Below are 15,035 nucleotides of genomic sequence, written 5' to 3'. Positions count from 1 at the left end.
GAGACTTGTTTGTCTGGGGAGGCTTAGTAAGGATCCAGAACTCCAGAGATTCAGGACACCTTAGAAAGCCTCTACCCTAACTAACCTCTTTAATGAACAAAGAAGGAAATGGAAACCAAAAGAGATCAGTGAACTTAACTCAAGATCACCAGCTACTAAATATCACAGCAGAATTTGAACTCAGACTCCTTGAGTCTAATTCCACTATTTTTTCCATTATTTTCCTCTCCTCCCTGTGGCTGGGAGCACATGAAAATGCTTCTGATGGTTAGGAAGGCAGTGGGGGATCTTGGACCAGGGCAGTGGAAGGGAATTCGGTAGACCCACCACCTTGGGATCATAGAACTGGAAGGGACTGCAGGTATCATTCATAGGGTTTTGAAATAATTATGATGATAATAATAACAATAATAATATTTACAAAGCACTTTACATACCTCATTGGATCCATACAACAACCCGTAAGGTAAGTGCTATGATTGTTCCCATTTTATAGATGAGGAAATAAGGCTGAGAAGGGATAAGTGATTTGCTCAGGGTTACACATGAGGAAGTATCTGAGGAAAGATTAGAACTTGTGGCTTCTAGTTCTCTGGTAAATTCTAACAGTCCAAAGAATAAGTCCTGGTTATACTGCTTGGGGCATCAACTATCTGAAACAAATTCAGGGACATTTCTCAGTCAGTTCCAACTTAATAAATCTCAGACCCAAGCTCTTGGCCTGGATCTATTGTTAATTCATGACTTAGTCAAATTACTGAACTTCTTGGGGGCCTTTGTTTCCTTCTTTGTCAAATAAGGAAGAAGCAGAATCAGGATGGCACACTCTGGGCAAGATTTGAAAATTGTCTCCTATATGATTTTAAGGGCAGTTAGGTAACACAGAGGATTAGAGCACTGGGATTGAACCTGAGTTCAAATCCAGACTCATACACTTACTAGCTATGGGAACCTGGGCAAGTCACTTAATCTTATTTGCCTCAGTTTCCTCATCTGTAAAATGAACTGGAGAAGAAAATGATGAACTATTTTGGGATCTTTGCCAAGAAAACCCCAAATGGGGTAAAAAAAATTATTAGACACAACTGAAACAACGGCACTACAACATGTCCCTGTATGTTGTAGGCTTTAAACTTTAACCAAGTTATCATAAAAATCAATATTCATGTTGTTAAACATTTTTATCAATGACTTAGATAAAGACAGAGAGGATAGGCTCATCAGAATTGCAGATGGTACAAAGCTAGTAGTTAGAGCTAACCCAGAGAATGAAGGTCAAAATCCAAAAGGATTTCATCAGGCTGGAGGAAGGGGAGAGTTTAATGAGATCAGAATTCAATGGAGATAAATGTAAAGTTTTGAACTTAGGTCCAAAAAGAAAAGAAAATCATTTTCTTAAGTGTATGGTGGAAGAGGCAAGGGCTAGACAGCAATCGTTTTGAGAAAGATTCTCTGAGCTGAATATGAGCCAGTTGGGTGATGCTTTCCTGGATTGCACTAATAGAGGTGTGGTTTCCAGGAATTGGAAGGTGATAGTATCCATTTGGGAACTAGGGGGCACAATGGATAGAGCACACAGCTTGGAAGCAGGATTATTCGAATTCAAATCTGGCCTCTGACACTTACTAGCTTCGTAACCCTGGGCAAGTCATTTTTGGCTTGTTTGTCTTACTTTCCTCATCTATAAAATGAGCTGAAGTAGGAAATGGTAAACCACTCTCGTATCTTTGCCAAGAAAAACCCAAAATGGAGTCATGGGGACATGACTGAAATGACTAAACAACAATCCCACTCTATATTGCTGCTATCGGACCTCGTGGGGAGAGTACCAAAATTTAAGAAGGTCATGAATAAATTAGAGAGTGTACAGAGGGATTGGACTAGTCCTATCTAGTAGCAGAAGGCAGAACTAGTAGCCATGTATGGAAGTAGGAAATGGATGAAGTTGAGCTTGATATAGGGCAAAATGTCCAAACAGTTAGAGGTCCCCAAAATGGAATAAGCCCCTTTAAAGGGTGCTGGGTTCCTCCTCTTTGGAGGGCTTTAAACAGATGCTGGACAGTCACTTGTTAGGTTTGCCATTTGGGACATTCCTATCAGGGAACCCTGAATTAGATGCTGGCTGAGATCCTTTCCACCATGATTTGGTGATTCAGAGTCTTCATTTCTCTCTGGGCTTCACTCTTGATTTAAAATGTCCCAGAACCTCTTTACCCTAGAATCTCACTCCACCATGAGACTTCACATTCTCAAAGAACCTTCCACCCCTGTGGCCTCTCTCCAGAACCTCCACTTTATTTTATCTTTTAAACCTCCCTCGTCTGCTTTATTGACAAGTAAATTGTTCAAAAATGTTCTCACAGTTAAATAATTACAAAGACTCAGACTTACATTAAAAAAGTAAAAGCCAGATCCCCAACCCCCTAAAGCAGTAGTGTCCAGCTCCAAAGGAGCCTCTTTATGGAGAATCTGAGGAAAGAGCCAGTACTGTGAGAACCTCCATTTTAAAGAGGCTCAGTACTTTATTTTACTCCAGGCTGTATTTACCACTAGTCAGGACTACAATGCCCACTACCTAGCTTTATCTCTTGCTTGCTTCCACATTTCTTTCCCCTGCTCCCCGCCCTCTCTCTTTCTCTTTCTCCCCCCCCCCCTCCTTCCATCTTCCTATCTCCCTCCCTCTCTCTCTCTGTGTCTCCCTCCATCTCTCTTCTTCTCTCTCTCTCCCTCCCTCCCTCCCTCTCTCTTCCTCTCTTTCTCTCTCCCTCCCCCTCTTTCTCTCCCTTTCCTCCCTTTTCCCTCTCCTTCCCCCCCTCTCTGCTTCTACTTCTCTCCTATTTTAGCTCCCTTTTATGCATTATCTTTTCCCTTTGGAATATAAGCTCTTTGAGATCAGGGACTATCTTTTTTCTTGTATTTGTATTCCCAGCATTTAGCACAGTGCCTGGCATATAGTATGCCCATAATAAAATGCTTACTGGTACATTGACTTCCATGGAGAGAAGAATTTTTGAGCAATAAACAATTTGCATTTATGAAAAGTCTTGCTTCCTTTGTATTTCCTTTCAAGTTGTACTCTAGGTGGCTACCTACCTTGTCTATCTCCAGTCCTGGCTTCAGAAAGAATTTTTTTTTAAATCCCCAAATGTCAGAGCTGGAAAGGATCTTAAGACATGGAATGTCAAAGAGGGATGAGCATTAGAAATGATCAAGTCCCTACATTCAACAGATGAGGAAACAGAAGTTCTGCTGTGACTCTATATCAGGAGAGTGGTGAAAATCAAATGAAATAAAGGAAGGGAAGTCGCTCTGGGAAAGTTTCCAGGTGCTGGATGGATGGAGGGGAATACTTTATAGGTAACTACTCTCTGATCCATTCTCCATGGATTCAGTTGTTTTGGTCTTGGGATCCCATTGGGGATATTCTTGGCAAAGATACTAGAGTGGTTTCTCACTCTTTTTCCAGCTCATTTTCCTGATGAAGAAAATGAGGCAAATAGGGTTAAGTGACTAGGCTAGGGTCACACAGGTATAGTAAGTACCTGAGGCTGGATCTGAACCCTACTTAGGGCTACCATTCTGTCCACTTCGCCACCTTGCTGCCATTCTTCACACAACTGTCAAATCTTCTACCTTCTACAAAAGTGACTGCTCAAAACTCTCCAATTGCCTCTAGGATTAAATATAAACTCTGACTTTTAACACCTTCCACTAGGTGTCCCTAATCTTCTTGTCCAGTCTCATTAGTTACTCTTTACTCCAGCCAAAGGGATGACCAGCTGTTTCCTTAACTGATGGTAAAAACCATCTTTTGCCTTCAGAAATTTGTGCAAGCCCTGCCCACATCTGGAAGGTAATCCCTCCCCACTCAACTCAGGTTAGGTGGCATCTGTCACCCCCAGATACCACTGAGCCAGCCACCCAAGCCCCTTCTCTGACCTTCCCCAACCTGCCTTTTTAACCTCATGACTCTTCCCCCACACCTCAGTCCAGCAAAATTGGCCAACATTCTTTCATCTCTCCTGGCCATGTCTTTGCATTGGCTGCCCCACCGCCCATGCCTGGAATGTACCAGGAAAGGGGAATATCACCAGTTCAAGGGGTGACTTCTTTCCATTTAAATTTGGACTCATAAACCAACAGGAGAGACGTCAGAATACAGAATGTCAGAGCTATGAGGGAATACCTTCTAGATCTGGGGCATGGCATGCACAAATTCCTGAAGAGAATGGCAGATAGAGAATGGGTCTTCTGCTTCTTTTTCTAAGAGATCTTAGTGTCAGAATTGGGAGAAGTCTTAGATCAGAGAATTCCAGAGATGGACAGACCTTAGAACACAGGATGTCAGAACCAAGAGGGACTTATGGATCATCTGAGAAGCAATTTGGTCCAGCGGAAATAGTGCAGAACTTGGAGCTAAGAAGTCCTGAATTAGAATTCTACCTCCTTTAATTATTAGCTGTGTAAACCTGAGCAAACCACTTAAACTCCACTTAATTACAGTTTCTTCATCTACAAAATAATAATTTATAATACCTGCACACAGCCAATTATCACCATATGGTTCAAACTTCTTATCTTATAGATAGTAAAACTGAGGCCCCAGATAGGGAAAGAACTTTGCCAAGCATTACACTGCCTGCTAACAGCAGAGCCAGGTTTAATATCCGGGTTTTCGTTTATTGCTCTTTCTGCTTCCCATTTGAGCATCTGACTAGCTTTGGAGAATGGAGCCAGAAGAATCCAAATATCAAAATTGTATAAAATTGATGGAAAATGTATATCTTTTCTTTTTTATCTTATATTCCCCAACTCTTCAACTGGCCCTCACAATGACCATAACTTTCCTGGTTCCCCTTCCTGTTCTAGATGGGGAAGAACTGTGTGTGTGTGTGTGTGTGTGTGTGTGTGTGTGTTAAGCAGTTTTCAGAATGTTTTTCCCCAATTCAGAAATAGTAAACGAAAGTTGAGCTGAACAGAAAACCACTTGTTTCCCTTAGCACCAAGTTTTCTGTCCACTCACAGTTCACTCCTCAACTGAGTGGGGCACTCAGCAAAGCTGTTGACAGGCTTAGTAGGTAATTAGGCTTGATCTGTATCTACTGATCTCTCCCTACATGTTAGGCTAGGCATAAGGTTCACATCCATTCAGTAATCAAAGATCAGTGAGGGAATACACGAAGGAATGGCTCCAGAGATATAGCATCTCCAAGGCAACAAGGGATTTCAAAGATCTCCTCTGGTCCATCTCCCTCCCCAAACTGTGCCTAGCTCTGGGCAGCATGGTTTAAGATCATTGATAAACTGAAGGATGGCAACCTGAATAATGAAGGGCTCTGAGTCCATGACAGAAGGGATGATTAGCCTGAAGAGAAGACTCAAAGCAAGGTTTATAGTCAATAATAGTCAATAAATGTAGTAAGCACCCATGGTGGACAACGAGGTGGCACTAGAGTGGATAGAGCACCAGACTTGGAATCAGGATGACTCATCTTCATGAGTTCAAATCCATCTTCAGATACTTCATAGTTGTGTGACCTTGGGCAAGTGATTTAACTCTGTTCACCTTAGTTCCTCATCTGTCATAAATCTGGAGAAGGGAATGGGAAACCATTCCAATAAAACCCCAAAATGGGGTCAAGAATAGTTGGATAGGATTGAAAGTAAATAAGAAATACTAAAAATCAAAGGAGAAATTAATAAAATCTAAAGTAAAAGAACTATTGACTTAATAAATAAGACTAGAAGCTAGTATTTTGGGAAAAAAAAAACAGATAAAAGAGACAAAGTACTGGTAAATCTAACAAAAAAAGGAAAGAAGAAAACCAAATCATCAGTATCAAAGATGAAAGGGAGACCTCACCTCTAATGAAGAGGAAATTAAAGCAATCATTAAAAACTATTTTGCCCGATTATATGGCAATAAATCTAGGTGATATGGATGAATATTTACAAAAATATAAATTGCCTAGATTAACAGCAGAAAAAACAGACTACTTAAATAATCCAAAATCAGAAAAAGAAATTGAACAGGCCATTAAAGAACTCCCTAAGAAAAAATTGCCAGGGCCTGATGGATTCACAAGTAAATTCTATCAAACATTCAAAGAACAATTAATCCTAATACTATACAAATTATTTGATATAATAAGCAAAGAAGGAGTCCTACCAAATTCCTTTTATGACACAAATATGGTACTGATTCCAAAGCCAGGGAGATCAAAAACAGAGAAAGAAAATTACAGACCAATCTCCTTAATGAACATAGATGCAAAAATCTTAAATAGAATACTAGCAAAGAGACTCCAGAAAATGATCAAGAGGATTATCAACCATGACCAGGTGGGATTTATACCAGAAATGTAAGGATGATTCAACATTAGGAAAACCATCCACATAATTGACCATATCAACAAGCAAACCAACAAAAACCACATGATTATCTCAATAGATGCTGAAAAAGCCTTTGACAAAATACAGCATCCATTCCTATTGAAAACACTGAAAAGTATAGGAATAGAAGGACCTTTCCTAAAAATAATAAACAGTATATATCTAAAACTATCAACAAGCATCATATGCAATGGAGATAAATTAGAAGCCTTCCAACAAGATCAGGTGTGAAACAAGGATGCCCATTATCACCTCTATTATTTAACATTGAACTAAATCACTAGCAGTAGCAATTAGAGAAGAAAAAGAAATTGAAGTTATTAAAATAGGCAATGAGGAGCCTAAGCTATCTCTCTTTGCAGATGATATGATGGTCTACTTAAAAATTCCTAGAGAACCAACTAAAAAAGTTAATAGAAATAATCAACAACTTTAGCAAAGTTGCAGGATACAAAATAAATGCACATAAATTATCAGCATTTCTATATATTTCCAACACATCACAGCAGCAAGAGGTAGAAAGAGAAACACCATTTAAAATCACCCTAGACAATATAAAATACTTAGGAGTCTATCTACCAAAACAAACACAAGAGTTATACGAACACAACTACAAAAAACTATCCAAACAATTAAAACTAGATCTAAACAATTGGAAAAACATTGAGTGCTCATGGGTAGGACGAGCTAACATAATAAAAATGACAATTCTACCCAAATTAATTTGCTTATTTAGTGCCATACCTATCAAGCTACCAAAAAACTTTTTTACTGAATTAGAAAAAACTATAACAAAGTTCATTTGGAATAACAGAAGATCAAGAAAATCAAGGGAAATAATTAAAAAAAAACATGAAGGAAGGTGGCCTAGCAGTACCAGATATTAAGCTATACTATAAAACAGGTCATCAAAACAATATGGTACTGGCTAAGAGACAGAAGGGAGGATCAGTGGAATAGACTTAGGGTAAGTGATGTCAGCAAAACAGTGTATGATAAACCCAAAGATCCCAACTTTTGGGACAAAAAATCCACTATTTGACAAAAACTGCTGGGAAAATTGGAAAACAATATGGGAGAGATTAGTTTTAGATCAACATCTCACACCCTACACCAAGATAAATTCAGAATGGGTGAAAGACTTGAATATAAAGAAGGAAACTGTAAGTAAATTAAGTGAACACAGAATAGTATACTTATCAGATCTCTGGGAAAGGAAAGATTTTAAAACCAAGCAAGAGTTAGAGAAAATTACAAAATGTAAAATAAATAATTTTTATTAAATTAAAAAGCTTTCGTGCAAACAAAATCAGAAGGGAAACAACAAACTGGGAAAAAATATTTATAACAAAAAATTCTGACAGAAGTCTAATTACTCAAATATACAAGGAACTAAATCAATTGTATAAAAAATCAAGCCATTCCCCAATTAATAAATGGGCAAGGGACATGAATAGGCAATTTTCAGATAAAGAAATCAAAACTATCAATAAGCACATAAGAAAGTGTTCTAAATCTCTAGTAATTAGGGAAGGCTTTAGAATTAAGAAAGGTTGGGAAAGGCTTCCTGTAGAGTCTGAGATTTTTTTTTGAACTGAAAAATGTTATTTAATCATTTAGAATATTTTTCCATGGTTGCATGATTCATGTTCTTTCCCTCTCCCAAACCTCCCCTGTCCCCCGTAGCCAATGCGCAATTCTACTGGGTTTTACATGTATCATTGATCAAGACCTATTTCCATATTATTGATAATTGCACTAGGGTGATCGTTTAGAGTCTGCATCCCCAATCATATCCCCATCAACCCATGTGTCCAAGCAGTTGTTTTTCTTTTGTGTTTCTATGCCCACAATTCTTCCTCTGAATGTGGCTAGTGCTCTTTCTCATAAGTAGGTGAGATTTTTGCTGGGTCTTGAAGCCAGACAAATCAGGGGGAGATGAGGAGGTCGAGCCTTCTGGGCATGGGGGACATGTCCAGATAATGCCCAGATTTGGGAGATGAAGATTCTTGTGCAAGGAATAGCAAGGATGCCAATGTAATTGGATCTTAGAGTATTTGAGAGGATATAAGGAGAAAGAAGACTGGAAAGCGGTGATCATGATATCTGCCTTCAGGTATTTGAGGGGCTGCCATGAGGAGGAGGGACTGGACTTATTCTGCTTGGCACCAGAGGGCAGAACCATGAGCCCTGAGAAAAGCTGAAGCAAGATAAATTTAGGTTTAACATCAGGAAAACCTTCCTAGTAATTAGAGCTGTCCCCAAATGGAAACAGCTGCTTTGAGGGGTGGTCATTTCCTGCTCTTTGGAGGTCTCTAAGCAGACCACTTATCAGACATGACAATCAGTGGGGATTCCTTTTGTCTATTGGATGGACTAGACAACCAGTGAAGAGCATAAATGATCCAAAAGCATTCTTTTAAGTGTTTACCGTGTGCCAAGCATTTTACTAAGTTTTTTCCTGCTCTCAAATTCGGTACTTCTGTGAATTCCCTCTACAATGTTTCTGACATATTTTCTAAGTGACAAAAAGAGCCGTCTGAGGAGTGTGTGGGGAGGGCTGTGATCTCATACCCCTTTGGCTTGGTGTTGCCAGTTGGGTGGGGGCTGGGGGTAGAATTATGAGCTGATTATATGTATATAAGGCTTTAGGATTATTTTAGTGCCAGCTGACAGAGGACCTTCTTCTCCATCAGCTGCCTCTCTGTGTCAGAGCCCAGCCCAAAGTACAGGGAGATCACTACAACTGGACACACCCTTGATGCTATCTCACTGAAGAAGCCAGGACAGCTGAACTGTGGGAGCAGAAAGGCAGCTATAATAATAGCCAAGAGCCCAGAGGACTACAGCAGGGACTCCCTCCAATGGAGAGATATCTGCAGCCAGCAGATAAGAGCTGAGATACTCTAATGTTTGGGACTGACCTTCATTTGCCTGCTCATTCTCCTATAGCTCCAGGACCAATTCTCTATAGGAGGAAGGAGAGCTATCTAGCCACATCAGATCTCTTTGTGGCAGTCACTGGGATTTATAGGTTCCCTGGGTAGCTTTCTTTGGGCTTCTCTGCTCTCCCCAGAGTTTGGATTCTTATGAATAATAGGTAGCATTTATAGTCCTTTTCAGATTTGCAAAATGCTTTACGTACATTCTCTTGTTGAACCCTCACAATACTGCGAAATCAATACTTCCCTTCTGGATTTTCAAGATGAGAAAACTGAAGCCAAATAAGATTAATTGATTTGCCTAGAGCTAATAAGTGTGTGAGACAAGATTCAAACTCAAGGGTCATTTCTGGATCTAATCCAGACACTCAATGCACTACTATCACATGGCTGCCTGTTCTTAAGGAAGGAAGCATGTGATTTCTTGGAAACGGCAATGTACGGTACTATACTAGGAGTCAGGAAATGGGAGTTCCAATCCTGTCTTTGTCTTGCTTGCTAACTGCAAGACTGGAGAAGTTACTTTCTCTCTTTTGACTCCAGTTTCCTCACCTATAAAATGAAAGTGCTGAACTATGTAAAAGACTAGTGTTCTAGACCACCCCAAAAGCTGCCCAAAACCTTGGATTTGGAGAACATGGAAGGGTTTGGACACAGTAGTCACTATTGTTTGGATTGAGAAATTAGTGTGTTATCCTCAAGATTTAATTATCAAAATCTCAAAGTAATAGTAAATTAAGCTAATACCCCCAAAATCAATTTCTCTTCAAGCTCCCTTCAAGACAGGATTACCCCATACTCCACCCTTCTCCCTGTAGGACAAAATGTTTTGAATTGAGTCTTTTGAGTTTGTCTGGGAATTTCCCTGGGGAAGGGATCCCAGGCTGGACTCTTTTTAGACCTTAAAGTACCCATGATCAAATCTTGAGTGCCAATTTTAAGTACCCTTTTGTCTTAGAAGTCTCTCCTATTATATCTGAAGCTTCTTCCAGGAGGTCAAGCCCAATGGCTGGATTGATCCTCACATCATTCCCTCCCAGACAATTCAATCCCAAACTCCTCTCTTTGTATCTGTCTCCAATTTCCTGATCATTTCTTTAAAATGTTAAAATGTAAAGTTATTCTCCAATTTCTTGAAGATGTTAATTAAAGCTTGGATTGTGTCCATTGTAAAGCTAGTCAACATTCTCTCTCCAAGGGTAGTAAAAATGTTATAATCTCTTTAGGGAGGCTTGATTGTATCAGAATTCTCCTATAAATAAGGGATTTTTCTGTAAATTTTTGGGCATTTGTCTTAGGTCAATAACCTGAGATAGCACCCCCCATTTATATTCATTCATTCTCTCTCTCTCTCTCTCTCTCTCTCTCTCTCTCTCTCTCTCTCTCTCTCTCTCTCTCTCCCTCTCTCCCCATTACATTTTAAGTGATGGTTTCCCCAGTCATATTTTTTAATAGTGGCTAAAGAGGGTGTACTTTGAAATTTCCAAGATCCCCTCAATTTCTATTTCACATACTATGATCTTGACACCTTCTTGCTCTAGTAGGAAAACTTATTTGGGGGAGGGGTCTGAGATCCTGGCATTCTGCCTGTTGTTGCCCTTTCTTTCTGTTCTCTAACTTTGGTCACCCTCCCTTTTATGGACTTGAATGCCCCAAAACAGAAATGCTCCACCATTTTTGTATTCTGGATCCTTTTGAAATTCTAGGGAAGCCTATGGAAAGCATCTCAGGATCACCTTTACTGCCTACATTCATAATTGAAGGAAATGTTACATTTCAGTCAGAAGCCAGTAACAAATAAAGATGCACTCTTTTCCCCAACCAGTTTCATGGAATCAAAGAAATCTATTCCCAAGCAGTCTGTGGACCCCAGAACTGTTCTGAGAGAAGGAAAGAAATCCACCAGAGGGACCATGTGAGGGCAATTTTGGGAGTATGGTGGCAAAGACCTCATTTCAGATCAAGCCTGGTTCCCTGGATAGGGCCAATTAAACTGAAGAGATGAAAGTGACCTCAGAGGTCATCCAGTTCAAACCATACCTAGATAAGAGTCCCCTCTACATCCTACCTGACAAGTGGACATCCAGCTTCTCCTTGAAGGTCTCTAGTAAGGGGGAAGCTACTACTCCCTGAGAGTACCCCATCCCATTTCTGGATAGTTCTGAATGGCAAGGCATTTTTCCTCACATCAAGCGAAGGTGTCATAAGAAATGATGGAAGGGAGGATTTCAGAAAAAATCTGAGAAGACTTGTATGAATCCACAGAGAGGGAAGTGAGTAGAACCAAGGAAACTAGTTAGACAATGACAACAACAGTATAAAGACAATTTCAAGGCTTAAGATTGCTGATCAGTGCAATGACCAACTGATTCCAGAGGACAGATACTCAAGCTTTCCATCCACTTCCTGATGGAGAGGAGATGATGGACTCCAAACCCCGAGGAAGACATCCATGTTTACATGGCTAATGTGGAGATTTGTTTTGCTTAATAATGAATATCTGGTACAAAACTTTTTTTGTTTTCGTTAGGGGAGAAGGTGGGAAGGAGAGAAATTAAATACTTGTTATCTAGAGGGAAAAAATCAAAAGATAAAAGTTTAGAATTCATTTGGTCCTGAGCTCACTGAAGACAGTTAGCTACTATTTTCTCTCCTGTTTTCCTTTTCACTGGAATTCTTTCATTTTAGATCTTTGGAATTTCATTATTTCAAACCAATCTTTCCTCCTGGGAATTATTTCCCTGTAGAATTTTAGTCCAGAGGATCTTGTCTATTCTTCCTGTGAGCCCTTGGAGATCTGCCTCCCCCCAGATCTAGTGTGTCCATCAGACAATCCGTGGCTTACTTTTCCTCAGTCACAAAGTCTAAGACTGAAAGGCTACTTCCTTCTAAAGGTCCCATCATTTCAACTTTAGCAACCAGTCATTTCCCTACATGGTGAGAATCAAGTCTAGATTAGTGGCTCCTCTTTTTGCTTCCTCCAACTTAAAAAAGAACCCATTTAGTTTTGTTATCATGTGAAATGCACTTCCATATTGGTCACTGTTGTAAGGACACACTCATACATAACCAGCACCCCAAAATAAAACCATAGATACACTGATGTGAAAGACAGTGTGCTTTGATCAGCATCCATCTGACTCTAACACTTCCTCCAATTTTTGAAGGCTTAAGTAGTGTAAGTTCCTTGGGGTCAGGGGCTCTGCTTATTCACATAACAGAATCATGGAATGGTAGAGTTAGAAGTGCCCTTTTAAGATCATCTAATCTAAGGGTTATTAAAAAAAAACTCTTTCACAAAAGCTTTTAAACTTTTTTTTTAAATGTTTAGCTTTTGTGACTTTTGATTTTTCAGTTTGTATTTGAATTAATTAATTAATTTATTTATTTTTTAAATCCTTACCTTCCATCTTGGAGTCAATACCTCACATCAGGCATAAGAAATGATGGAAGGGAGGATTTCAGAAAAATCTGAGAAGACTTGTATGAATTCACGGAGAGGGAATTGTATACATTGTATACAATACAATACTGCATATTGGCTCCAAGGCAGAAGAGTGGTAAGGGTAGGCAATGGGGGTCAAGTGACTTGCCCAGGGTCACACAGCTGAGAAGTGGCTGAGGCCAGATTTGAACCTAGGACCTCCCATCTCTAGCCCTGGCTCTCAATCCACTGAGCTACCCAGCTGCCCCTAAACTTTTTTTTTAATAAAAACTTTAAAAGTTTTAAAAACAAAAGCTTGCTTTTAAAATAATTTATTATTTTTATAATAAAAAAAAATGTTTTTTAAACCCTTTACCTTCTGTCTTAGAACTGATACTAAGTATTGGTTCCAAAGCAGAAAAGTGGTAAGGGCTAGGAAAGTGGGGTTAAGTGACTTGCCCAGGGTCACACAGCTGGGAAGTGTCTGAAGCCAGTTTGAGCCCAGAGGACCTCCTATCTCCAGACCTGGCTGTTTCTATTACTTTTATTTTTAAGTAACTGATCTTTTACCCTTCTCCATCTATTAGCAAATTTTTTTAAAAGAAGGAAATAAAACCAAATCCCTTAATGCACGGCTACAGCCTGGTGAAACAAATTCCTACATTAGCCATATAGAAAAGCAAACATCTCTTTCTGCATTTTAACTTCAGCATCTTTTTGTCTGGAGGTGAGTGGTGGGGTTCATCTTGCTTCTTTTGAGCTCAAGGTTCATCCTTTCTTTGATAGGAGCTTTGAAGTCTCTCATAGTTGTCTTTTCTCTCGGGTTATCATTATTGGATAAAATATTCACTTAGTTCTGTCTCTCTATCTGCATTGGGTCATAGAAGTTTTCCCAGTTTCCTCCGAGATTGTCCATTTTCTCTTTTCTTATGGTACAATAACATTCTATTCTAATCACCTACTGTCATGTTTCCCCATTTCCCAATAGGAGGAAGGTCCCCTGATTTCTAATTTTGGGTTACCAGGAAAGGAGCTGCTATAAATATTTTGTCCATATTGATCCTTTACTTCTTTGTTTTGTTTTTTTAATTGCATTTGGGTACAAGCCTAGTAGCGGTCAGGGTCAAAGGAAACAAACAGTCTGTAACGTTGTGGGCACAGTTACAATTTGCTTTCCAGGATGGCTTTTTCAGTCCACAGTTCTTAATCTTTGTATCGTGGCAGTCTGGTGAAAGAGGATACTTCTTAGATCGATGCTTTTACATTGTTGTCGTTCAGTCGTTTCTCAGTTGTGTTCGACTCTGTGACTCTATTTGGGGTTTTCCAGGCACAGATCCTGGAGCGGTTTGCCATTTTCTTCTCTAGTATATTTGACAGATAAGAAACAGGGCGAAGTGACTTGTCCACAGACACCTAGATAGTCAGGATTGGGGGCTGTGTTTGCACTCAGGAAGATGAGGCTTCTGGACTCCGGGTCTGGGGCTCTGTCTAGCTATCCTATTTTTTAATGCATAATATAAAATTTGTGGACTATAATGGAAATCAATAGAAACTATTATTAAAATATTAAAAATCTCAAGTTCATGAATTTCTTGAAATGTATCCACAGAGCCGCTGGGTTAGAGAATCATAATCCAGCGAATCAGATCTAAGACTTTGGGGAGCAGTTAACCCTTTCTTTCAATGAAGGGATCCATGAATGATTTAGAGGGATAGCTATCAAATATCTTGGGGGGCTGATGGTACCCCCAAGGCATCTAAGTAGGCTAACAGAGAGAGAGCTGGACTTAAGGCAAAGAAGACTTGAGTTCAGATCCTGTATCAGATGTTTATTAGCTGTGTGACTGTGGTCATTTCACTTCTGGTTGCCTTAATTTCCTCATCTATGTTTGTTTTGAGGATCAAATGAGATATTTGTAAAGTGTTTAGCGTGTAGTAAGCATTTATGAACTTCCTTCCTTCCTTCTTTCCTTCCTTTCTTCCTTCCTTTCTAAATGAATGGGGACTTCAAATCAGTCACTCTTAGATGTCTAAACATCAGAGCTTGGCCCAGAATTGGCCCAGATTGATAAAGATTCCCCCAAATGAATTAATGACATACATAGTCCAAATCAGTACATAACCTTTTTTTTAAAAAACTCTAAGATCAGGGGGGCAGCTGGGTAGCTCAGTGGAGTGAGAGTCAGGCCTAGAGACAGGAGGTCCTAGGTTCAAACCCAGCCTCAGCCACTTCCCAGCTGTGTGACCCTGGGCAAGTCACTTGACCCCCATTGCCC

The 15,035-nt window shown here is 39.7% G+C and overlaps 1 protein-coding gene across 1 annotated transcript in view; it reads right to left on the bottom strand.

Annotated features, from left to right (window-relative positions):
• Positions 1-15,035, bottom strand: part of ADGRG1 (adhesion G protein-coupled receptor G1) — an 89,632-nt gene that overhangs the window by 17,138 nt on the left and 57,459 nt on the right. The window lies entirely within an intron of this gene.

Source organism: Gracilinanus agilis, chromosome 2 (genome assembly GCF_016433145.1).
Source record: "Gracilinanus agilis isolate LMUSP501 chromosome 2, AgileGrace, whole genome shotgun sequence".
Classification (NCBI taxonomy): Eukaryota; Metazoa; Chordata; class Mammalia; order Didelphimorphia; family Didelphidae; genus Gracilinanus; species Gracilinanus agilis.
This window is presented reverse-complemented; position numbering and strand designations above follow the sequence as displayed.